Source organism: Ranitomeya imitator, chromosome 9, assembly GCF_032444005.1.
Source record: "Ranitomeya imitator isolate aRanImi1 chromosome 9, aRanImi1.pri, whole genome shotgun sequence".
NCBI lineage: Eukaryota > Metazoa > Chordata > Amphibia > Anura > Dendrobatidae > Ranitomeya > Ranitomeya imitator.
In genome coordinates this window covers 74,360,025-74,383,467 of record NC_091290.1, presented here as the reverse complement: position 1 = coordinate 74,383,467, position 23,443 = coordinate 74,360,025, and the positions used below count along the sequence as shown (strand labels likewise).

At 41.5% G+C, this 23,443-nt stretch overlaps 13 non-coding genes across 13 annotated transcripts in view; all 13 read right to left on the bottom strand.

Annotated features, from left to right (window-relative positions):
• Positions 1-35, bottom strand: part of TRNAQ-UUG (transfer RNA glutamine (anticodon UUG)) — a 72-nt gene extending 37 nt beyond the window's left edge. The window contains exon 1 of the tRNA in view: positions 1-35. This exon is cut by the window's left edge and continues 37 nt beyond it. This is a non-coding gene — a tRNA (tRNA-Gln).
• A 662-nt stretch (positions 36-697) lies between these two features.
• On the bottom strand, positions 698-779 carry TRNAS-AGA (transfer RNA serine (anticodon AGA)). Its single transcript has one exon. It is a non-coding gene; the product is annotated as a tRNA-Ser (tRNA).
• A 957-nt stretch (positions 780-1,736) lies between these two features.
• Positions 1,737-1,808, bottom strand: TRNAQ-UUG (transfer RNA glutamine (anticodon UUG)). The gene has a single exon. It is a non-coding gene; the product is annotated as a tRNA-Gln (tRNA).
• Positions 1,809-2,469: 661 nt separating this feature from the next.
• TRNAS-AGA (transfer RNA serine (anticodon AGA)) lies at positions 2,470-2,551 on the bottom strand. Its single transcript has one exon. It is a non-coding gene; the product is annotated as a tRNA-Ser (tRNA).
• A 957-nt stretch (positions 2,552-3,508) lies between these two features.
• Positions 3,509-3,580, bottom strand: TRNAQ-UUG (transfer RNA glutamine (anticodon UUG)). Its single transcript has one exon. It is a non-coding gene; the product is annotated as a tRNA-Gln (tRNA).
• Positions 3,581-4,241: 661 nt separating this feature from the next.
• Positions 4,242-4,323, bottom strand: TRNAS-AGA (transfer RNA serine (anticodon AGA)). Its single transcript has one exon. It is a non-coding gene; the product is annotated as a tRNA-Ser (tRNA).
• A 957-nt stretch (positions 4,324-5,280) lies between these two features.
• TRNAQ-UUG (transfer RNA glutamine (anticodon UUG)) lies at positions 5,281-5,352 on the bottom strand. The gene has a single exon. It is a non-coding gene; the product is annotated as a tRNA-Gln (tRNA).
• A 661-nt stretch (positions 5,353-6,013) lies between these two features.
• On the bottom strand, positions 6,014-6,095 carry TRNAS-AGA (transfer RNA serine (anticodon AGA)). The gene has a single exon. It is a non-coding gene; the product is annotated as a tRNA-Ser (tRNA).
• A 957-nt stretch (positions 6,096-7,052) lies between these two features.
• On the bottom strand, positions 7,053-7,124 carry TRNAQ-UUG (transfer RNA glutamine (anticodon UUG)). Its single transcript has one exon. It is a non-coding gene; the product is annotated as a tRNA-Gln (tRNA).
• Positions 7,125-7,784: 660 nt separating this feature from the next.
• On the bottom strand, positions 7,785-7,866 carry TRNAS-AGA (transfer RNA serine (anticodon AGA)). The gene has a single exon. It is a non-coding gene; the product is annotated as a tRNA-Ser (tRNA).
• Positions 7,867-8,823: 957 nt separating this feature from the next.
• Positions 8,824-8,895, bottom strand: TRNAQ-CUG (transfer RNA glutamine (anticodon CUG)). The gene has a single exon. It is a non-coding gene; the product is annotated as a tRNA-Gln (tRNA).
• Positions 8,896-9,556: 661 nt separating this feature from the next.
• Positions 9,557-9,638, bottom strand: TRNAS-AGA (transfer RNA serine (anticodon AGA)). The gene has a single exon. It is a non-coding gene; the product is annotated as a tRNA-Ser (tRNA).
• Positions 9,639-10,595: 957 nt separating this feature from the next.
• Positions 10,596-10,667, bottom strand: TRNAQ-UUG (transfer RNA glutamine (anticodon UUG)). The gene has a single exon. It is a non-coding gene; the product is annotated as a tRNA-Gln (tRNA).
• Positions 10,668-23,443: the final 12,776 nt, after the last annotated feature.

Genomic DNA, 23,443 nt, shown 5'->3' with positions numbered 1-23,443 from the left:
AAAGTCCAGAGTGCTAACCATTACACCATGGAACCACACAAAAAAAAATACGCGGCTGCAGTTTTTGTGCTAAAAAGCACATTTGAACTCATGAATGAAGGTGAATACAGGCTCTAAAGCTGTAGTGCAAATCTACAATTAACACACAATGGTAAATTAATATCTCCTAAACTTTTATTCCACAAGTGTGCCAAGCGTTCCATGATATCTCAACAAGGACAGTTTTAAATGTGGATGAAAAGTGGCTAGTAAATAGAGTGCTGGATCTGTTACTTGGAAACAGGGTAAGAAAAAAAATAATTGCAAAACTTATACTGTTAGAAAGCTGTTCATCCAGAAGTGGCTAAAAAATTTTCATTGTGTGGTAAAAAGTTTATTCCAAGAGATAATTCAAGGTTGTTGCAAATCAAAGTGCATGTCCCAGTACATCTGCCACAGTTGTGGTCTGTGACTGCTAGACAAAAGAGGTAGAAGCACCACTTACCTAATGGCACTCATGCCGCTTCTTTTAATTAGTGGCTTGACGCACGTGGGATGCAGCGTCAGATCGGCTAATAGAAAATACATCCAAAAATCAAGTCAGTCTGGTTCTAGAAACCCTGTCTAAAGTTTGCATATCACCTTCATGTGTGATAAACCAGGACACACGCAAATTTATCTTCTCAGGTAACCAGACAAAAAATTATAGGAACATATTCGTAGTCGGCAGGATTTGAACCTGCGCGGGGAAACCCCAATGGATTTCTAGTCCATCGCCTTAACCACTCGGCCACGACTACTCAGACATTGATCATTAATGAGTTTCACACACCTTTTCTTATAGCACCATGATCAAGAGCAGTGATTATCATATTGGAAAACATCTCAGAAAATAGAAACAAAATTCCAGGTACCAGTAAAATATAAAAATCTGGTTTAAAGTCATCATCAATGGGAATCATGTACAGTTTATGACTTTTACCTCTTTATAAGGCGGATTTTCAGTGGGTCCACTCCAAAATCATCCTGAAAATTACTCTGAAAATGCTGAAAACACTGAACAAATTAGTTTCCACGTAAAAAAGACTTGCTGTTCATATGATCAGGCTTTTGGGTGTCTTTTAACCACATCAAGTTTCCAAAAATGCCAAGCGGTTAACTAAAATAAGCATATCATTCTTCAGGTGTTTTGCATTTCGAATAGCTCCATACTTATAATACAATTTAATGGCAAGGTTAGAAAAACTCCTTCAAGGTTCCTGAGTGACTTTTAGTGCGTTTTGTGAGCTACAAAGAAGCGCCACAAAAATAGACTCAAAAGGTTCCCAAAATAATTTTATAAAAATACCACCAAAAATGTTTGCAAACTGCTTTAGGAAATTCTGAAAAACAAAAGAAAAGATGATTCAGGAAGAAAACGCCAACAATTCCTGAAGCCATTTCAGCTTAAAATCCTTGTCAGTTTAATACACCTGGAAAAAGTGTTATGTGAACATTGACATAAATCATAGGGTATGGTTGCTTTGTGTGACGCAATTCGTAAGAGTGTTGTATCTTAAAGTCAATTTTAAGTTTCGGTAATCCTGCTTCATAGGTGGATTTGGCCATACAACTCAAAGTGATCACTCCATGGATGTTTGGAACATTCAAATCTTTTTTTGGCATGTTGATTTTAACTCTCTTTTTATGTTAAAACTTGGGCACAGGAGAACTCAGTGTAAGCGGAAAAACTAAAACATATGTACAAAGAGCTGCCCAGGTTCCACTGAGATTTGAACTCAGATCGCTGGATTCAAAGTCCAGAGTGCTAACCATTACACCATGGAACCACACACAAAAAAATACACGGCTGCAGTTTTTGTGCTAAAAAGCACATTTGAACTCATGAATGAAGGTGAATATAGGCTCTAGAGCTGTAGTGCAAATCTACAATTAATACACAATGGTAAATTAATATCTCCTAAACTTTTATTCCACAAGTGTGCCAAGGGTTCCATGATATCTCAAAAAGGACAGTTTTAAATGTGGATGAAAAGTGGCTAGTAAATAGAGTGCTGGATCTGTTACTTGGAAACAGGGTAAGAAAAAAATAATTGCAAAACTTATACTGTTAGAAAGCTGTTCATCCAGAAGTGGCTAAAAAATTTTCATTGTGTGGTAAAAAGTTTATTCCAAGAGATAATTCAAGGTTGTTGCAAATCAAAGTGCATGTCCCAGTACATCTGCCACAGCAGTGGTCTGTGACTGCTAGACAAAAGAGGGAGAAGCACCACTTACCTGGTGGCACTCATGGCGCTTCTTTTAATTAGTGGCTTGATGCACGTGGGATGCAGCGTCAGATCGGCTTATAGAAAATACATCCAAAAATCAAGTCAGTCTGGTTCTAGAAACCCTGTCTAAAGTTTGCATATCACCTTCATGTGTGATAAAGCAGGACACACGCAAATTTATCTTCTCAGGTAATCAGACAAAAAACTATAGGAACATATTCGTAGTCGGCAGGATTTGAACCTGCGCGGGGAAACCCCAATGGATTTCTAGTCCATCGCCAAAACAACTCGGCCACGACTACTTAGACATTAACCATTGATGAGTTTCACACACCTTTTCTTATAGCACCATGATCAAGAGCAGTGATTATCATATTGGAAAACATCTCAGAAAATAGAAACAAAATTCCTGGTACCAGTAAAATATAAAAATCTGATTTAAAGTCATCATCAATGGGAATCATGTGCAGTTTAAGACTTTTACCTTTTTATAAGGTGGATTTTCAGTGGGTCCACTCCAAAATCATCCTGAAAATTACTCTGAAAATGCTGAAAACACTGAACAAATTAGTTTCCACGTAAAAAAGACTTGCTGTTCATATGATCAGGCTTTTGGGTGTCTTTTAACCACATCAAGTTTCCAAAAATGCCAAGCGGTTAACTAAAATAAGCATATCATTCTTCAGGTGTTTTTCATTTCGAATAGCTCCATACTTATAATACAATTTAATGGCAAGGTTAGGAAAACTCCTTCAAGGTTCCTGAGTGAATTTTAGTGCGTTTTGTGAGCTACAAAGAAGCGCCACAAAAATAGACTCAAAAGGTTCCCAAAATAATTTTATAAAAATACCACCAAAAATGTTTGCAAACTGCTTTAGGAAATTCTGAAAAACAAAAGAAAAGATGATTCAGGAAGAAAACGCCAACAATTCCTGAAGCCATTTCAGCTTAAAATCCTTGTCAGTTTAATACACCTGGAAAAAGTGTTATGTGAACATTGACATAAATCATAGGGTATGGTTGCTTTGTGTGACACAATTCGTAAGAGTGTTGTATCTTAAAGTCAATTTTAAGTTTCGGTAATCCTGCTTCATAGGTGGATTTGGCCATACAACTCAAAGTGATCACTCCATGGATGTTTGGAACATTCAAATCTTTTTTTGGCATGTTGATTTTAACTCTCTTTTTATGTTAAAACTTGGGCACAGGAGAACTCAGTGTAAGCGGAAAAACTCAAACATATGTACAAAGAGCTGCCCAGGTTCCACTGAAATTTGAACTCAGATCGCTGGATTCAAAGTCCAGAGTGCTAACCATTACACCATGGAACCACACATAAAAAATACATGGCTGCAGTTTTTGTGCTAAAAAGCACATTTGAACTCATGAATGAAGGTGAATACAGGCTCTAAAGCTGTAGTGCAAATCTACAATTAATACACAATGGTAAATTAATATCTCCTAAACTTTTATTTCACAAGTGTGCCAAGGGTTCCATGATATCTCAACAAGGACAGTTTTAAATGTGGATGAAAAGTGGCTAGTAAATAGAGTGCTGGATCTGTTACTTGGAAACAGGGTAAGAAAAAAAATAATTGCAAAACTTATACTGTTAGAAAGCTGTTCATCCAGAAGTGGCTAAAAAATTTTCATTGTGTGGTAAAAAGTTTATTCCAAGAGATAATTCAAGGTTGTTGCAAATCAATTTGCATGTCCCAGTACATCTGCCACAGCAGTGGTCTGTGACTGCTAGACAAAAGAGGGAGAAGCACCACTTACCTGGTGGCACTCATGGCGCTTCTTTTAATTAGTGGCTTGACGCACGTGGGATGCAGCGTCAGATCGGCTTATAGAAAATACATCCAAAAATCAAGTCAGTCTGGTTCTAGAAACCCTGTCTAAAGTTTGCATATCACCTTCATGTGTGATAAACCAGGACACACGCAAATTTATCTTCTCAGGTAATCAGACAAAAAATAATAGGAACATATTCGTAGTCGGCAGGATTTGAACCTGCGTGGGGAAACCCCAATGGATTTCTAGTCCATCACATTAACCACTTGGCCACGACTACTCAGACATTGACCATTGATGAGTTTCACACACCTTTTCTTATAGCACCATGATCAAGAGCAGTGATTATCCCTTTGGAAAACATCTCAGAAAATAGAAACAAAATTCCAGGTACCAGTAAAATATAAAAATCTGATTTAAAGTCATCATCAATGGGAATCATGTACAGTTTAAGACTTTTACCTCTTTGTAAGGCGGATTTTCAGTGGGTCCACTCCAAAATCATCCTGAAAATTACTCTGAAAATGCTGAAAACACTGAACAAATTAGTTTCCACGTAAAAAAGACTTGCTGTTCATATGATCAGGCTTTTGGGTGTCTTTTAACCACATCAAGTTTCCAAAAATGCCAAGCGGTTAACTAAAATAAGCATATCATTCTTCAGGTGTTTTGCATTTCGAATAGCTCCATACTTATAATACAATTTAATGGCAAGGTTAGAAAAACTCCTTCAAGGTTCTTGAGTGACTTTTAGTGCGTTTTGTGAGCTACAAAGAAGCGCCACAAAAATAGACTCAAAAGGTTCCCAAAATAATTTTATAAAAATACCACCAAAAATGTTTGCAAACTGCTTTAGGAAATTCTGAAAAACAAAAGAAAAGATGATTCATGAAGAAAACGCCAACAATTCCTGAAGCCATTTCAGCTTAAAATCCTTGTCAGTTTAATACACCTGGAAAAAGTGTTATGTGAACATTGACATAAATCATAGGGTATGGTTGCTTTGTGTGACACAATTCGTAAGAGTGTTGTATCTTAAAGTCAATTTTAAGTTTCGGTAATCCTGCTTCATAGGTGGATTTGGCCATACAACTCAAAGTGATCGCTCCATGGATGTTTGGAACATTCAAATCTTTTTTTGGCATGTTGATTTTAACTCTCTTTTTATGTTAAAACTTGGGTACAGGAGAACTCAGTGTAAGCGGAAAAACTGAAACATATGTACAAAGAGATACCCAGGTTCCACTGAGATTTGAACTCAGATGGCTGGATTCAAAGTCCAGAATGCTAACCATTACACCATGGAACCACATGAAAAAACACCTGGCTGCAGTTTTTGTGCTAAAAAGCACATTTGAACTCATGAATGAAGGTGAATACAGGCTCTAAAGCTGTAGTGCAAATCTACAATTAATACACAATGGTAAATTAATATCTCTTAAACTTTTATTCCACAAGTGTGCCAAGGGTTCCATGATATCTCAACAAGGACAGTTTTAAATGTTGATGAAAAGTGGCTAGTAAATAGAGTGCTGGATCTGTTACTTGGCAACAGGGTAAGAAAAAAAAATAATTGGAAAACTTATACTGTTAGAAAGCTGTTCATCCAGAAGTGGCTAAAAAAATTTCATTGTGTGGTAAAAAGTTTATTCCAAGAGATAATTCAAGGTTGTTGCAAATCAAAGTGCATGTCCCAGTACATCTGCCACAGCAGTGGTCTGTGACTGCTAGACAAAAGAGGTAGAAGCACCACTTACCTGGTGGCACTCATGGCGCTTCTTTTAATTAGTGGCTTGACGCACGTGGGATGCAGCGTCAGATCGGCTTATAGAAAATACATCCAAAAATCAAGTCAGTCTGGTTCTAGAAACCCTGTCTAAAGTTTGCATATCACCTTCATGTGTGATAAACCAGGACACACGCAAATTTATCTTCTCAGATAATCAGACAAAAAACTATAGGAACATATTCGTAGTCAGCAGGATTTGAATCTGCGCGGGGAAACCCCAACGGATTTCTAGTCCATCGCCTTAACCACTCGGCCACGACTACTCAGACATTAACCATTGATGAGTTTCACACACCTTTTCTTATAGCACCATGATCAAGAGCAGTGATTATCCCTTTGGAAAACATCTCAGAAAATAGAAACAAAATTCCAGGTACCAGTAAAATATAAAAATCTGTTTTAAAGTCATCATCAATGGGAATCATGTACAGTTTAAGACTTTTACCTCTTTACAAGGCGGATTTTCAGTGGGTCCACTCCAAAATCATCCTGAAAATTACTCTGAAAATGCTGAAAACACTGAACAAATTAGTTTCCACGTAAAAAAGACTTGCTGTTCATATGATCAGGCTTTTGGGTGTCTTTTAACCACATCAAGTTTCCAAAAATGCCAAGCGGTTAACTAAAATAAGCGTATCATTCTTCAGGTGTTTTTCATTTCGAATAGCTCCATACTTATAATACAATTTAATGGCAAGGTTAGAAAAACTCCTTCAAGGTTCCTGAGTGACTTTTAGTGCGTTTTGTGAGCTACAAAGAAGCGCCACAAATATAGACTCAAAAGGTTCCCAAAATAATTTTATAAAAATACCACCAAAAATGTTTGCAAACTGCTTTAGGAAATTCTGAAAAACAAAAGAAAAGATGATTCAGGAAGAAAACGCCAACAACTCCTGAAGCCATTTCAGCTTAAAATCCTTGTCAGTTTAATACACCTGGAAAAAGTGTTATGTGAACATTGACATAAATCATAGGGTATGGTTGCTTTGTGTGACACAATTCGTAAGAGTGTTGTATCTTAAAGTCAATTTTAAGTTTTGGTAATCCTGCTTCATAGGTGGATTTGGCCATACAACTCAAAGTGATCACTCCATGGATGTTTGGAACATTCAAATCTTTTTTTGGCATGTTGATTTTAACTCTCTTTTTATGTTAAAACTTGGGCACAGGAGAACTCAGTGTAAGCGGAAAAACTGAAACATAAGTACAAAGAGCTGCCCAGGTTCCACTGAGATGTGAACTCAGCTCACTGGATTCAAAGTCCAGAATGCTAACCATTACACCATGGAACCACATGAAAAAACACCTGGCTGCAGTTTTTGTGCTAAAAAGCACATTTGAACTCATGAATGAAGGTGAACACAGGCTCTAAAGCTGTAGTGCAAATCTACAATTAATACACAATGGTAAATTAATATCTCCTAAACTTTTATTCCACAAGTGTGCCAAGGGTTCCATGATATCTCAACAAGGACAGTTTTAAATGTTGATGAAAAGTGGCTAGTAAATAGAGTGCTGGATCTGTTACTTGGAAACAGGGTAAGAAAAAAAATAATTGCAAAACTTATACTGTTAGAAAGCTGTTCATCCAGAAGTGGCTAAAAAATTTTCATTGTGTGGTAAAAAGTTTATTCCAAGAGATAATTCAAGGTTGTTGCAAATCAAAGTGCATGTCCAAGTACATCTGCCACAGCAGTGGTCTGTGACTGCTAGACAAAAGAGGGAGAAGCACCACTTACCTGGTGGCACTCATGGCGCTTCTTTTAATTAGTGGCTTGACGCACGTGGGATGCAGCGTCAGATCGGCTTATAGAAAATACATCCAAAAATCAAGTCAGTCTGGTTCTAGAAACCCTGTCTAAAGTTTGCATATCACCTTCATGTGTGATAAAGCAGGACACACGCAAATTTATCTTCTCAGGTAATCAGACAAAAAACTATAGGAACATATTCGTAGTCGGCAGGATTTGAACCTGCGCGGGGAAACCCCAATGGATTTCTAGTCCATCGCCAAAACCACTCGGCCACGACTACTTAGACATTAACCATTGATGAGTTTCACACACCTTTTCTTATAGCACCATGATCAAGAGCAGTGATTATCATATTGGAAAACATCTCAGAAAATAGAAACAAAATTCCTGGTACCAGTAAAATATAAAAATCTGATTTAAAGTCATCATCAATGGGAATCATGTGCAGTTTAAGACTTTTACCTTTTTATAAGGTGGATTTTCAGTGGGTCCACTCCAAAATCATCCTGAAAATTACTCTGAAAATGCTGAAAACACTGAACAAATTAGTTTCCACGTAAAAAAGACTTGCTGTTCATATGATCAGGCTTTTGGGTGTCTTTTAACCACATCAAGTTTCCAAAAATGCCAAGCGGTTAACTAAAATAAGCATATCATTCTTCAGGTGTTTTTCATTTCGAATAGCTCCATACTTATAATACAATTTAATGGCAAGGTTAGGAAAACTCCTTCAAGGTTCCTGAGTGAATTTTAGTGCGTTTTGTGAGCTACAAAGAAGCGCCACAAAAATATACTCAAAAGGTTCCCAAAATAATTTTATAAAAATACCACCAAAAATGTTTGCAAACTGCTTTAGGAAATTCTGAAAAACAAAAGAAAAGATGATTCAGGAAGAAAACGCCAACAATTCCTGAAGCCATTTCAGCTTAAAATCCTTGTCAGTTTAATACACCTGGAAAAAGTGTTATGTGAACATTGACATAAATCATAGGGTATGGTTGCTTTGTGTGACACAATTCGTAAGAGTGTTGTATCTTAAAGTCAATTTTAAGTTTCGGTAATCCTGCTTCATAGGTGGATTTGGCCATACAACTCAAAGTGATCACTCCATGGATGTTTGGAACATTCAAATCTTTTTTTGGCATGTTGATTTTAACTCTCTTTTTATGTTAAAACTTGGGCACAGGAGAACTCAGTGTAAGTGGAAATACTGAAACATATGTACAAAGAGCTGCCCAGGTTCCACTGAGATTTGAACTCAGATCGCTGGATTCAGAGTCCAGAGTGCTAACCATTACACCATGGAACCACACATAAAAAATACATGGCTGCAGTTTTTGTGCTAAAAAGCACATTTGAACTCATGAATGAAGGTGAATACAGGCTCTAAAGCTGTAGTGCAAATCTACAATTAATACACAATGGTAAATTAATATCTCCTAAACTTTTATTTCACAAGTGTGCCAAGGGTTCCATGATATCTCAACAAGGACAGTTTTAAATGTGGATGAAAAGTGGCTAGTAAATAGAGTGCTGGATCTGTTACTTGGAAACAGGGTAAGAAAAAAAATAATTGCAAAACTTATACTGTTAGAAAGCTGTTCATCCAGAAGTGGCTAAAAAATTTTCATTGTGTGGTAAAAAGTTTATTCCAAGAGATAATTCAAGGTTGTTGCAAATCAATTTGCATGTCCCAGTACATCTGCCACAGCAGTGGTCTGTGACTGCTAGACAAAAGAGGGAGAAGCACCACTTACCTGGTGGCACTCATGGCGCTTCTTTTAATTAGTGGCTTGACGCACGTGGGATGCAGCGTCAGATCGGCTTATAGAAAATACATCCAAAAATCAAGTCAGTCTGGTTCTAGAAACCCTGTCTAAAGTTTGCATATCACCTTCATGTGTGATAAACCAGGACACACGCAAATTTATCTTCTCAGGTAATCAGACAAAAAATAATAGGAACATATTCGTAGTCGGCAGGATTTGAACCTGCGCGGGGAAACCCCAATGGATTTCTAGTCCATCACATTAACCACTTGGCCACGACTACTCAGACATTGACCATTGATGAGTTTCACACACCTTTACTTATAGCACCATGATCAAGAGCAGTGATTATCCCTTTGGAAAACATCTCAGAAAATAGAAACAAAATTCCAGGTACCAGTAAAATATAAAAATCTGATTTAAAGTCATCATCAATGGGAATCATGTACAGTTTAAGACTTTTACCTCTTTATAAGGCGGATTTTCAGTGGGTCCACTCCAAAATCATCCTGAAAATTACTCTGAAAATGCTGAAAACACTGAACAAATTAGTTTCCACGTAAAAAAGACTTGCTGTTCATATGATCAGGCTTTTGGGTGTCTTTTAACCACATCAAGTTTCCAAAAATGCCAAGCGGTTAACTAAAATAAGCGTATCATTCTTCAGGTGTTTTTCATTTTGAATAGCTCCATACTTATAATACAATTTAATGGCAAGGTTAGAAAAACTCCTTCAAGGTTCCTGAGTGACTTTTAGTGCGTTTTGTGAGCTACAAAGAAGCGCCACAAAAATAGACTCAAAAGGTTCCCAAAATAATTTTATAAAAATACCACCAAAAATGTTTGCAAACTGCTTTAGGAAATTCTGAAAAACAAAAGAAAAGATGATTCAGGAAGAAAACGCCAACAACTCCTGAAGCCATTTCAGCTTAAAATCCTTGTCAGTTTAATACACCTGGAAAAAGTGTTATGTGAACATTGACATAAATCATAGGGTATGGTTGCTTTGTGTGACACAATTCGTAAGAGTGTTGTATCTTAAAGTCAATTTTAAGTTTCGGTAATCCTGCTTCATAGGTGGATTTGGCCATACAACTCAAAGTGATCACTCCATGGATGTTTGGAACATTCAAATCTTTTTTTGGCATGTTGATTTTAACTCTCTTTTTATGTTAAAACTTGGGCACAGGAGAACTCAGTGTAAGCGGAAAAACTGAAACATAAGTACAAAGAGCTGCCCAGGTTCCACTGAGATGTGAACTCAGATCACTGGATTCAAAGTCCAGAATGCTAACCATTACACCATGGAACCACATGAAAAAACACCTGGCTGCAGTTTTTGTGCTAAAAAGCACATTTGAACTCATGAATGAAGGTGAATACAGGCTCTAAAGCTGTAGTGCAAATCTACAATTAATACACAATGGTAAATTAATATCTCCTAAACTTTTATTCCACAAGTGTGCCAAGGGTTCCATGATATCTCAACAAGGACAGTTTTAAATGTTGATGAAAAGTGGCTAGTAAATAGAGTGCTGGATATGTTACTTGGAAACAGGGTAAGAAAAAAAATAATTGCAAAACTTATACTGTTAGAAAGCTGTTCATCCAGAAGTGGCTAAAAAATTTTCATTGTGTGGTAAAAAGTTTATTCCAAGAGATAATTCAAGGTTGTTGCAAATCAAAGTACATGTCCCAGTACATCTGCCACAGCAGTGGTCTGTGACTGCTAGACAAAAGAGGGAGAAGCACCACTTACCTGGTGGCACTCATGGCGCTTCTTTTAATTAGTGGCTTGACGCACGTGGGATGCAGCGTCAGATCGGCTTATAGAAAATACATCCAAAAATCAAGTCAGTCTGGTTCTAGAAACCCTATCTAAAGTTTGCATATCACCTTCATGTGTGATAAACCAGGACACACGCAAATTTATCTTCTCAGGTAATCAGACAAAATACTATAGGAACATATTCGTAGTCGGCAGGATTTGAACCTGCGCGGGGAAACCCCAATGGATTTCTAGTCCATCATAGAGTTGAGCGACCTTGACCTTTTTAGAGTCGAGCCGTGTTTCGCGAAACCCGACTATCTTAGAAGTCGAGTCGAGTGGAATCGGCCGATTATCGCGAAAAGTCGGGTATCGCCCGAAATACGAAACCCAATGCAAGTCAATGGGGGAGCATAGTCGGCAGTGAGTGGAGGCCAGAAAAACACCTACACTGCCCATTTTAATGGCAAAAACATCCATTCTTGTTACAGAAGCTTGTCAATCGTAATTTACCTTATAGTAATTGGAAGGCATTTGAAATTGGGGGTCATTTGGCTAAAGTTGTGGGCCCAGGAAATCTGGAACACGTCACGACAGTGGAGCAGGGAGAGGTAAGTATTTAAACTTTGCAAGTGCTGTGATCCTGAGCAAGCAGGGGGGGCCCACTAGTTGGCATTGGCACTGGCACAGGGCCCCTCAAAGTACAGCAGTGTGTTTGCACGGCGGGGGCGCCTCCCACCGGCAGCAACACTTTTGCATACTTTGTGCCAGTGACGTCGCCAACTAGTATTCCTCCCCCCACCTGATGAAGGAACCTGCACTTTCATCTGCACCTTCCTCTTTGTCCCCGTGTAAGGTGGTATGGTATGCGGGAAGGGGGACCTGACTTTCAGCAGGGTCACAATCTTGCTGTGTAGCGTGCACGGGGAATTTTGCGTTATGGGTCAATGTACCAGCAGACTCATCTATCACTGGCTGGGCAATGGGCAGGATGAGGAGGAAACACAGATATAGGCCCAAAGAATAAAGTTGGCTAAATGCAGTTCAAAATTGGTAACAGGGGGCATTGCAGTGGAGGACAACTGGAATCAGAGGCTGACACAGAGAGTAGGCCCAAATCAGTAAGTAGTCAAAATGCAGTTCAAAATTGGCAACCGTAGTAAACAGGCGGCACAGCTTTGTTCAGCTTTGTTCAGTGGAGGAGAACAGCAAGGAGTGGCAGACACCGATAGTAGGCCCCAACCCAACTAGTAGGCCAAATGCAGTCTAACATTAACAACTACTTAACGAGAGCCTGAAAATGGAATTTCAGGACAGGAAACCAGGAGAACAGCAAGGAGCGGCAGACACTGTTAGTAGACCCCAAACCAACTAGTACGCCAAATGCAGTTGTTCCATTTAACCACTATTTAACAAGAGCCTGAAGATAGAAGCTCAGGAAAGGCAACCTGGAGAACACCTTGGAGTGGAACACACCGTCTCTACACCCCATACCCAATTTGTAGGCCTAATGCAGTGTAGTTTCCAACAACTACTAAACGAGAGCATTAAGATTGAAGCAATGGAGAGGAAACCTGGGGAACACCTTGGAGTGGAACACACCATCTCTCTACACCCCATACCCAATTTGTAGGCCTAATGCAGTGTAGCTTCCAACAACTACTAAACGAGAGCCAGAAGATCGAAGCAATGGCGAGGAAACCTGGGGAACACCTTGGAGTGGAACACACCGTCTCTACACCCCATACCCAATTTGTAGGCCTAATGCAGTGTAGTTTCCAACAACTACTAAACGAGAGCATTAAGATCGAATCAATGGTGAGGAAACCTGGGGAACACCTTGGAGTGGAACACACCGTCTCTACACCCTATACCCAATTTGTAGGCCTAATGCAGTGTAGTTTCCAACAACTACTAAACGAGAGTTTGAAGATAGAAGCTCAGGAAAGGCAACCTGGAGAACACCTTGGAGTGGAACACACCGTCTCTACACCCCATACCCAATTTGTAGGCCTAATGCAGTGTAGTTTTCTACAACTACTAAACGAGAGTCGGAAGACCGAAGCAATGTGGACGAAACCTGGGGAACACCTTGGAGTGTAACACACCATCTCTCTACACCCCATACCCAATTTGTAGGCCTAATGCAGTGTAGTTTCCAACAACTACTACACGAGAGCCTGAAGATAGAAGCTCAGGAAAGGCAACCTGGAGAACACCTTGGAGTGGAACACACCGTCTCTACACCCCATACCCAATTTGTAGGCCTAATGCAGTATAGTTTCCAACAACTACTAAACGAGAGCATTAAGATCGAAGCAATGGCGAGGAAACCTGGGGAACACCTTGGAGTGGAACACACCGTCTCTACACCCCATACCCAATTTGTAGGTCTAATGCAGTGTAGTTTCCAACAACTACTAAACGAGAGCCTGAAGATAGAAGCTCAGGAAAGGCAACCTGGAGAATACCTTGGAGTGGAACACACCGTCTCTACACCCCATACCCAATTTGTAGGCCTAATGCAGTGTAGTTTCCAACAACTACTAAACGAGAGCATTAAGATCGAAGCAATGGCGAGGAAACCTGGGGAACACCTTGGAGTGGAACACACCGTCTCTACACCCCATACCCAATTTGTAGGTCTAATGCAGTGTAGTTTCCAACAACTACTAAACGAGAGCCTGAAGATAGAAGCTCAGGAAAGGCAACCTGGGGAACACCTTGGAGTGGAACACACCGTCTCTACACCCCATACCCAATTTGTAGGCCTAATGCAGTGTAGTTTTCTACAACTACTAAACGAGAGTCGGAAGACCGAAGCAATGTGGACGAAACCTGGGGAACACCTTGGAGTGTAACACACCATCTCTCTACACCCCATACCCAATTTGTAGGCCTAATGCAGTGTAGTTTCCAACAACTACTAAACGAGAGCCTGAAGATAGAAGCTCAGGAAAGGCAACCTGGAGATCACCTTGGAGTGGAACACACCGTCTCTACACCCCATACCCAATTTGTAGGCCTAATGCAGTGTAGTTTCCAACAACTACTAAACGAGAGCCAGAAGATCGAAGCAATGGCGAGGAAACCTGGGGAACACCTTGGAGTGGAAGACACCGTCTCTACACCCCATACCCAATTTGTAGGCCTAATGCAGTGTAGTTTCCAACAACTACTAAACGAGAGCCTGAAGATAGAAGCAATGGCGAGGAAACCTGGGGAACACCTTGGAGTGGAACACACCATCTCTCTACACCCCATACACAATTTGTAGGCCTAATGCAGTGTAGTTTCCAACAACTACTAAACGAGAGCCTGAAGATAGAAGCTCAGGAAAGGCAACCTGGAGAACACCTTGGAGTGGAAAACACCGTCTCTACACCCCATACCCAATTTTTAGGCCTAATGCAGTGTAGTTTTCACCAACTACTAAACGAGAGTAGGAAGATCGAAGCAATGTGGACGAAACCTGGGGCACACCTTGTGGCGGCAGACAACGTTAGTAGGCCCTACCAAAGTTGTACCCCCAATGCAGTTTTAAAATTCCTAGAGGCTGAAAACAAGACTATTGACGCTCAGCTTTTTTAAAAGGAACACAGCTGAATTGAGTGGCGCAGACAGACACAGGTAGTAGGCCTTAAACCAAAAATGTGGCTCACTGCAGCTTAAAAAAGGTTACAGGGGTACACAGGCAGCATTGCTCTGGGCAGTGGAGGACAATTTCAATAGTGGACCGCAGACAGACTTTGTACGCCTACTATTAAAAAAGGATGCTCTATGCAATAAAAAATAGGTTCCAGGGGTACACGGGCAGCAGTGGTCTGGTCAGTGTAGGAGTGGTAGAAAGAACGGGCCGCAGACAGGCTTCGAAGGCCTAACATAAAAAATATTGGGCTGTAGGCACTTTTAAATAGGTTCCAGGGGTACACAGGCAGCAGTAGACTGGTCAGTGTAGTAGTAGTAGAAAGAACGGGCCGCAGACAGGCTTCGAAGGCCTAACATAATAAAATTGGAAGGCTGTAGGCACTTTATAATTGGTTCCAGGGGTACACGGGCAGCAGTAGACAGGTCAGTGGAGGCCTAGTGGAAGGAGGGACCGCAGACAGGCTTCGAAGGCCTAACATAATAAAATGGGCTTGCTGTAGGCAATTTAAAATTGGTTCCAGGGGTACACGGGCAGCAGTAGACAGGTCAGTGGAGGCCTAGTGGAAGGAGGGACTGCAGACAGGCTTCGACGGCCTAACATAACAAAATTGGACAGGCTGTAGGCACTTTATAATTGGTTCCAGGAGTACACGGGCAGCAGTAGACAGGTCAGTGGAGGCCTAGTGGAAGGAGGGACCGCAGACAGGCTTCAAAGGCCTAACATAATAAAATGGGCTGGCTGTAGGCAATTTAAAATTGGTTCCAGGGGTACACGGGCAGCAGTGGTCTGGTCAGTGGAGGCCTAGTGGAAGGAGGGACCGCAGACAGGCTTCGAAGGCCTAACATAATAAAATTGGAAGGCTGTAGGCACTTTATAATTGGTTCCAGGAGTACACGGGCAGCAGTGGTCTGGTCAGTGGAGGCCTAGTGGAAGGAGGGACAGCAGACAGGCTTCGAAGGCCTAACATAATAAAATGGGCTGGCTGTAGGCAATTTAAAATTGGTTCCAGGGGTACACGGGCAGCAGTAGACAGGTCAGTGGAGGCCTAGTGGAAGGAGGGACCGCAGACAGGCTTCGAAGGCCTAACATAATAAAATTGGAAGGCTGTAGGCACTTTATAATTGGTTCCAGGAGAACACGGGCAGCAGTAGACAGGTCAGTGTAGTAGTAGTTGAAAGAACGGGCCACAGACAGGCTTCGAAGGCCTAACATTATAAAATTGGACAGGCTGTAGGCAATTTAAAATTGGTTCCAGTGGTACACGGGCAGCAGTGGTCTGGTCAGCGGAGGCCGATTGTAATGAGTGTCTGCCAGTTAGTAGTCCAAAACAATAAATAAATGTGAATGTCTCGCATTAAAACAAAACGAAAACACTAAAGGGTGCAATCATTAGGTTCAGGGGTGGGATCCTCTGCGTAGTTTCAGACCTACTAATTTAGCGCAAAGTATTTACTGTGGTAAATAGAGGACACTGCCCCTGACTATGTTAAGTACCATCATACATGTCAACACAATGGTATTGTCAGTGGCAGGAATGGAAGGATGTCAGCGCATAGACTAAACATTGGTGGAAGTGTGAGAGATAACTGTGGAAGTGGTAGAGCAATGTTTGACCTGGGGGTGGGTGAACTCTCTTGTGGCCGGCGGTACAGGCCCAGGGCCCCTCATGTTACAACAGTGTGTCTGACGTTGGGTGCGCACCACCACCGCCAGAGACACTTTATTGTACTATGAGGGACCCAGTGGCATTGCCGTCGACCAAAAGCGGGCACACCCACCTCTTCAGACAAACAGCACTCTCACGGGTGCTTGCGCCAAGTCGCGATACCACGGCCCCGTGTGGGGAGTTTGGCCATTTAGGGAGGTGTAAACATGTCGTATGCTGGACAATCAGCTGCTGCAAATTACGAGATTGGTAAAGTCATTCAGAGTAGTCCACAGGCAATACCTTTTCATAGGAAAGCTAGGTGTCGGCCGGGCAAGGTGGGGCAAAAGAATTCGAAATCCAGTTGTGGTTCATTTTAATGAAGGTTAGATCATCAACATTTTGGGTAGCCAGACGAGTCCTTTTTTCGGTTAATATTGAACCTGCAGCACTGAATACTCTTTCTGATAGGACACTAGCTGCCGGGCAAGCAAGCTCCTGCAATGCATATTCTGCCAATTCTGGCCAGGTGTCTAATTTTGATGCCCAGTAATCAAATGGGAATGACGGTTGAGGTAGAACATTGATAAGGGATGAAAAATAGGTAGTAACCATACTGGACAAATGTTGTCTCCTGTCACTTTCAATTGATGCAGCAGTACCTGTCCTGTCTGCGGTCATAGCAAAATCACTCCACAACCTGGTCAGAAAACCCCTCTGTCCAACGCCACTTCTGATGTGTGCACCCCTAACACTCCTGGTCTGCTGCCCCCTGGAGCTCGTGTGAGAACGATCACGTGCGCTGTGTGCTGGGAATGCCTGAAGCAAACGGTCAACAAGAGTTGATTGTTTGGTTGCTAATATTAGTTCCAAGTTCTCATGTGGCATAATATTTTGCAATTTGCCTTTATAGCGTGGATCAAGGAGGCAGGCCAACCAGTAATCGTCATCGTTCATCATTTTAGTAATGCGTGTGTCCCTTTTGAGGATACGTAAGGCATAATCCGCCATGTGGGCCAAAGTTCCAGTTGTCAAATCTGCGGTTGTGATTGTTTGAGGGGCAGTTTCAGGCAAATCTACATCACTTGTGTCCCTCAAAAAACCAGAACCCGGCCTTGCCACGCAACCAATTTCCAGTGCCCCCGGGAAAGCTTCCTCATTAAAAATATACTCATCCCCATCATCCTCCTCGTCCTCCACCTCCTCTTCGCCCGCTACCTCGTCCTGTACACTGCCCTGACCAGACAATGGCTGACTGTCATCAAGGCTTTCCTCTTCCTCTGGTGCAGACGCCTGATCCTTTATGTGCGTCAAACTTTGCATCAGCAGACACATTAGGGGGATGCTCATGCTTATTATGGCGTTGTCTGCAATAACCAGCCGTGTGCATTCCTCAAAACACTGAAGGAGTTGACACATGTCTTGTATCTTCGACCACTGCACACCTGACAACTCCATGTCTGCCATCTTACTGCCTGCCCGTGTATGTGTATCCTCCTACAAAAACATAACAGCCCGCCTCTGTTGGCACAGTCTCTGAAGCATGTGCAGTGTTGAGTTCCACCTTGTTGCAACGTCTATGATTAGGCGATGCTGGGGCAGGTTCAAAGACCGCTGATAGGTCTGCATACGGCTGGAGTGTACAGGCGAACGTTGGATATGTGAGCAAAGTCCACGCACTTTGAGGAGCAGGTCGGAGAACCCAGGATAAGTTTTCAATAAGCACTGCACCACCAGATTTAAGGTGTGAGCCAGACAAGGAATGTGTTTCAGTTGGGAAAGGGAGATGGCAGCCATGAAATTCCTTCCGTTATCACTCACTACCTTGCCTGCCTCAAGATCTACTGTGCCCAGCCACGACTGCGTTTCTTGTTGCAAGAACTCGGACAGAACTTCCGCGGTGTGTCTGTTGTCGCCCAAACACTTCATAGCCAATACAGCCTGCTGACGCTTGCCAGTAGCAGGCCTATAATGGGACAACTGGTGTGCAACAGTGTCAGCTGCCCGTGGAGTGGTTGGCCAACTGCGGTCTGTGGAAAAGCTGTCGCTTCTGCAGGAGGACGAGGAGGAGGAGGAGGGGGTGCGAACGCCTACAGCCAACTGTTTCCTAGACCGTGGGCTAGGCACAACTGTCCCGAAATTGATGTCCCCTGTGGACCCTGCATCCACCACATTCACCCAGTGTGCCGTGATGGACACGTAACGTCCCTGGCCATGCCTACTGGTCCATGCATCTGTAGTCAGGTGCACCTTTGTACTCACAGATTGCCTGAGTGCATGGACGATGCGCTGTTTAACATGCTGGTGCAGGGCTGGGATGGCTTTTCTGGAAAAAAAAGTGTCGACTGGGTAGCTCGTAGCGTGGTTCAGCGTACTCCATCAGGGCTTTGAAAGCTTCGCTTTCAACTAACCGGTAGGGCATCATCTCTAACGAGATTAGTCTAGCTATGTGGGCGTTAAAACCCTGTGTACGCGGATGCGAGGATAAGTACTTCCTTTTTCTAACCAGAGTCTCATGTAGGGTGAGCTGGACTGGAGAGCTGGAGATCGTGGAACTAGCGGGTGTGCCGGTGGACATGGCAGACTGAGAGACGGTTGGAGACGGTATTGTTTCCGCCGGTGCCCTAGATGCAATATTTCCTCCTACAAAACTGGTGATTCCCTGACCCTGACTGCTTTTGGCTGGCAAAGAAACCTGCACAGATACTGCCGGTGGTGCGGAAAATGGTGGCCTTACAGTGACGGAAGGGATGTTGCGTTGCTGACTAGCTTCATTGGCCGAGGGTGCTACAACCTTAAGGGACGTTTGGTAGTTAGTCCAGGCTTGAAAATGCATGGTGGTTAAATGTCTATGCATGCAACTTGTATTGAGACTTTTCAGATTCTGACCTCTGCTTAAGCTAGTTGAACATTTTTGACAGATGACTTTGCGCTGATCAATTGGATGTTGTTTAAAAAAATGCCAGACTGCACTCTTCCTAGCATCGGATCCCTTTTCAGGGATTGCAGACTGAGCTTTAACCGGATGGCCACGCTGTCCTCCAACAGGTTTTGGCTTTGCCACACGTTTTGGGCCAGATACGGGCCCGGCAGATGGAACCTGTTGCGATGTTGATGCCTGCTGCAGCCCCTCCTCCACCTCCGCTTCTGAACTACTGCCGCCTGCACCCTGTTCCCCCAATGGCTGCCAATCGGGGTCAACAACTGGGTCATCTATTACCTCCTCTTCTAGCTCGTGTGCAACTTCGTCTGTGTCACCATGTCGGTCATTGGTATAGCGTTCGTGACGGGGCAACATAGTCTCATCAGGGTCTGATTGTGGATCAGTACCCTGAGAGGGCAATGTTGTGGTCTGAGTCAAAGGACCAGCATAGTAGTATGGCTGTGGCTGTGCATCAGTGCACTCCATGTCAGAATCTACTTGTAATGGGCATGGCCTGTTAAGTGTTTCACTTTCTAAGCCAGGGACGGTATGTGTAAAGAGCTCCATGGAGTAACCCGTTGTGTCGCCTGCTGCATCCTTCTCTCTTGTTTTTGTTTTTGCTGAAGAGGACAAGGAAGCGACTTGTCCCTGACCGTGAACATCCACAAGCGACGCGCTGCTTTTACATTTACCAGTTTCAGAAGAGGAGGCAAAAGAGCTAGAGGCTGAGTCTGCAAGGTAAGCCAAAACTTGCTGTTGCTGCTCCGGCTTTAAAAGCGGTTTTCCTACTCCCAGAAAAGAGAGCGTTCGAGGCCTTGTGTAGCCAGACGACGAACCTGGCTCCACAGCTCCAAACTTAGGTGGAATATTTTTTTTCCCACGACCACCTGATGCTCCACTACCACTACCATCATTACCAGCTGACAATGAACGCCCACGGCCACGACCTCTTGCACCAGACTTCCTCATTGTTTTAGAAACTTAACCAAAGTAACTTTATTTGTTGCTGTCAAACAACTTACACGGTGAGCTATAACTTCAGTATGATTTCAATATCCCTTTACAGGTTGGTGAGACCACAAGGAAAATCAGGCACAATGTTACACACTCTGTTTTCTGTGGCACCAAATCACAGAGATGCCACACACGCAGGACTGTCACTCAAGCACAAATGTCAATATTAATCTCCCACCTATTTTTTTTTTCAGTGAGACTTTAGAAACAAAATAAAATAAAATGATTTTTTCAGGAAGAATTTAGAAACCAAATAAAATAAAATGATTTTTTCAGGGACAATTTAGAAACCAAATAAAAAAAAAAAGGCTTTCTATGGCCCACTGAGTGAGAGATGGCACACACAGGAGTCAGGAGTGGCACACAAGCCCAGAGGCCAATATTTTTCTCCCACTGATTGATGTAGTGATTTTTTCAGGTAGATTTTGGAACCCAAATCAAGCAAAAAAATAAATAGGCTTTCTATGGCCCACAATTTGAGAGAGAGAGAGAGAGATGGCACACCCAGGAGTCAAGACTGGCACACAAGCAGAAAGGGCAATATTAATCTCCCACTGTTTTTTTTTTTTCAGGGAGACTTTAGAAACAAAATAAAATAAAATGATTTTTTCAGGAAGAATTTAGAAACCAAATAAAATAAAATGATTTTTCAGGGACAATTTAGAAACCAAATAAAAAAAAAAAGGCTTTCAATGGCCCACTGAGTGAGAGATGGCACACACAGGAGTCAGGAGTGGCACACAAGCCCAGAGGCCAATATTTTTCTCCCACTGATTGATGTAGTGATTTTTTCAGGTAGATTTTGGAACCCAAATCAAGCAAAAAATAAATAGGCTTTCTATGGCCCACAATTTCAGAGAGAGAGAGAGATGGCAGACCCAGGAGTCAAGACTGGCACACAAGCAGAAAGGGCAATATTAATCTCCCACTGATTTTTTTTTTTCAGGGAGACTTTAGAAACAAAATAAAATAAAATGATTTTTTTCAGGAAGAATTTAGAAACCAAATAAAATAAAATGATTTTTTCAGGGACAATTTAGAAACCAAATAAAAAAAAAGGCTTTCTATGGCCCACTGAGTGAGAGATGGCACACACAGGAGTCAGGAGTGGCACACAAGCCCAGAGGCCAATATTTTTCTCCCACTGATTGATTTATTGATTTTTTCAGGTAGGATTTAGAACCCAAATCAAGCAAAAAAATAAATAGGCTTTCTATGGCCCACAATTTGAGAGAGAGAAAGAGAGAGAGAGATGGCACACCCAGGAGTCAAGACTGGCACACAAGCAGAAAGGGCAATATTAATCTCCCACTGTTTTATTTTATTTTTATTTTTTCAGGGAGACTTTAGAAACAAAATAAAATAAAATTATTTTTTCAGGAAGAATTTAGAAACCAAATAAAATAAAATGATTTTTTCAGGGACAATTTAGAAACCAAATAAAACAAAAGGCTTTCTATGGCCCACTGAGTGAGAGATGGCACACACAGGAATCAGGAGTCGCACACAAGCCCAGAGGCCAATATTTTTCTCCCACTGATTGATGTAGTGATTTTTTCAGGTAGATTTTGGAACCCAAATCAAGCAAAAAAATAAATAGGCTTTCTATGGCCCACAATTTCAGAGAGAGAGAGAGATGGCACACCCAGGAGTCAAGACTGGCACACAAGCAGAAAGGGCAATATTAATCTCCCACTGTTTTTTTTTTTTTTTTTTTCAGGGAGACTTTAGAAACAAAATAAAATAAAATTATTTTTTCAGGAAGAATTTAGAAACCAAATAAAATAAAATGATTTTTTCAGGGACAATTTAGAAACCAAATAAAAAAAAAAAAGGCTTTCTATGGCCCACTGAGTGAGAGATGGCACACACAGGAATCAGGAGTCGCACACAAGCCCAGAGGCCAATATTTTTCTCCCACTGATTGATGTAGTGATTTTTTCAGGTAGATTTTGGAACCCAAATCAAGCAAAAAAATAAATAGGCTTTCTATGGCCCACAATTTCAGAGAGAGAGAGAGATGGCACACCCAGGAGTCAAGACTGGCACACAAGCAGAAAGGGCAATATTAATCTCCCACTCTTTTTTGTTTTTGTTTTTTTTTTTCAGGGAGACTTTAGAAACAAAATAAAATAAAATGACTTTTTTCAGGAAGAATTTAGAAACCAAATAAAATAAAATGATTTTTTTCAGGGACAATTTAGAAACCAAATAAAAAAAAAAGGCTTTCTATGGCCCACTGAGTGAGAGATGGCACACACAGGAGTCAGGAGTGGCACACAAGCCCAGAGGCCAATATTTTTCTCCCACTGATTGATTTATTGATTTTTTCAGGTAGGATTTAGAACCCAAATCAAGCAAAAAAATAAATAGGCTTTCTATGGCCCACAATTTGAGAGAGAGAAAGAGAGAGAGAGATGGCACACCCAGGAGTCAAGACTGGCCCACAAGCAGAAAGGGCAATATTAATCTCCCACTGTTTTATTTTTACTTTTTTCAGGGAGACTTTAGAAACAAAATAAAATAAAATGATTTTTTTCAGGGAGAATTTAGAAACCAAATAAAATAAAATGATTTTTTCTGGGACAATTTAGAAACGAAATAAAAAAAAAAAGGCTTTCTATGGCCCACTGAGTGAGAGATGGCACACACAGGAATCAGGAGTCGCACACAAGCCCAGAGGCCAATATTTTTCTCCCACTGATTGATGAAGTGATTTTTTCAGGTAGATTTTGGAACCCAAATCAAGCAAAAAAATAAATAGGCTTTCTATGGCCCACAATTTGAGAGAGAGAGAGAGAGATGGCACACCCAGGAGTCAAGACTGGCACACAAGCAGAAAGGGCAATATTAATCTCCCACTGTTTTTTGTTTTTGTTTTTTTTTTCAGGGAGACTTTAGAAACAAAATAAAATAAAATGATTTTTTCAGGAAGAATTTAGAAACCAAATAAAATAAAATGATTTTTTCAGGGACAATTTAGAAACCAAATAAAAAAAAAGGCTTTCTATGGCCTACTGAGTGAGAGATGGCACACACAGGAATCAGGAGTCGCACACAAGCCCAGAGGCCAATATTTTTCTCCCACT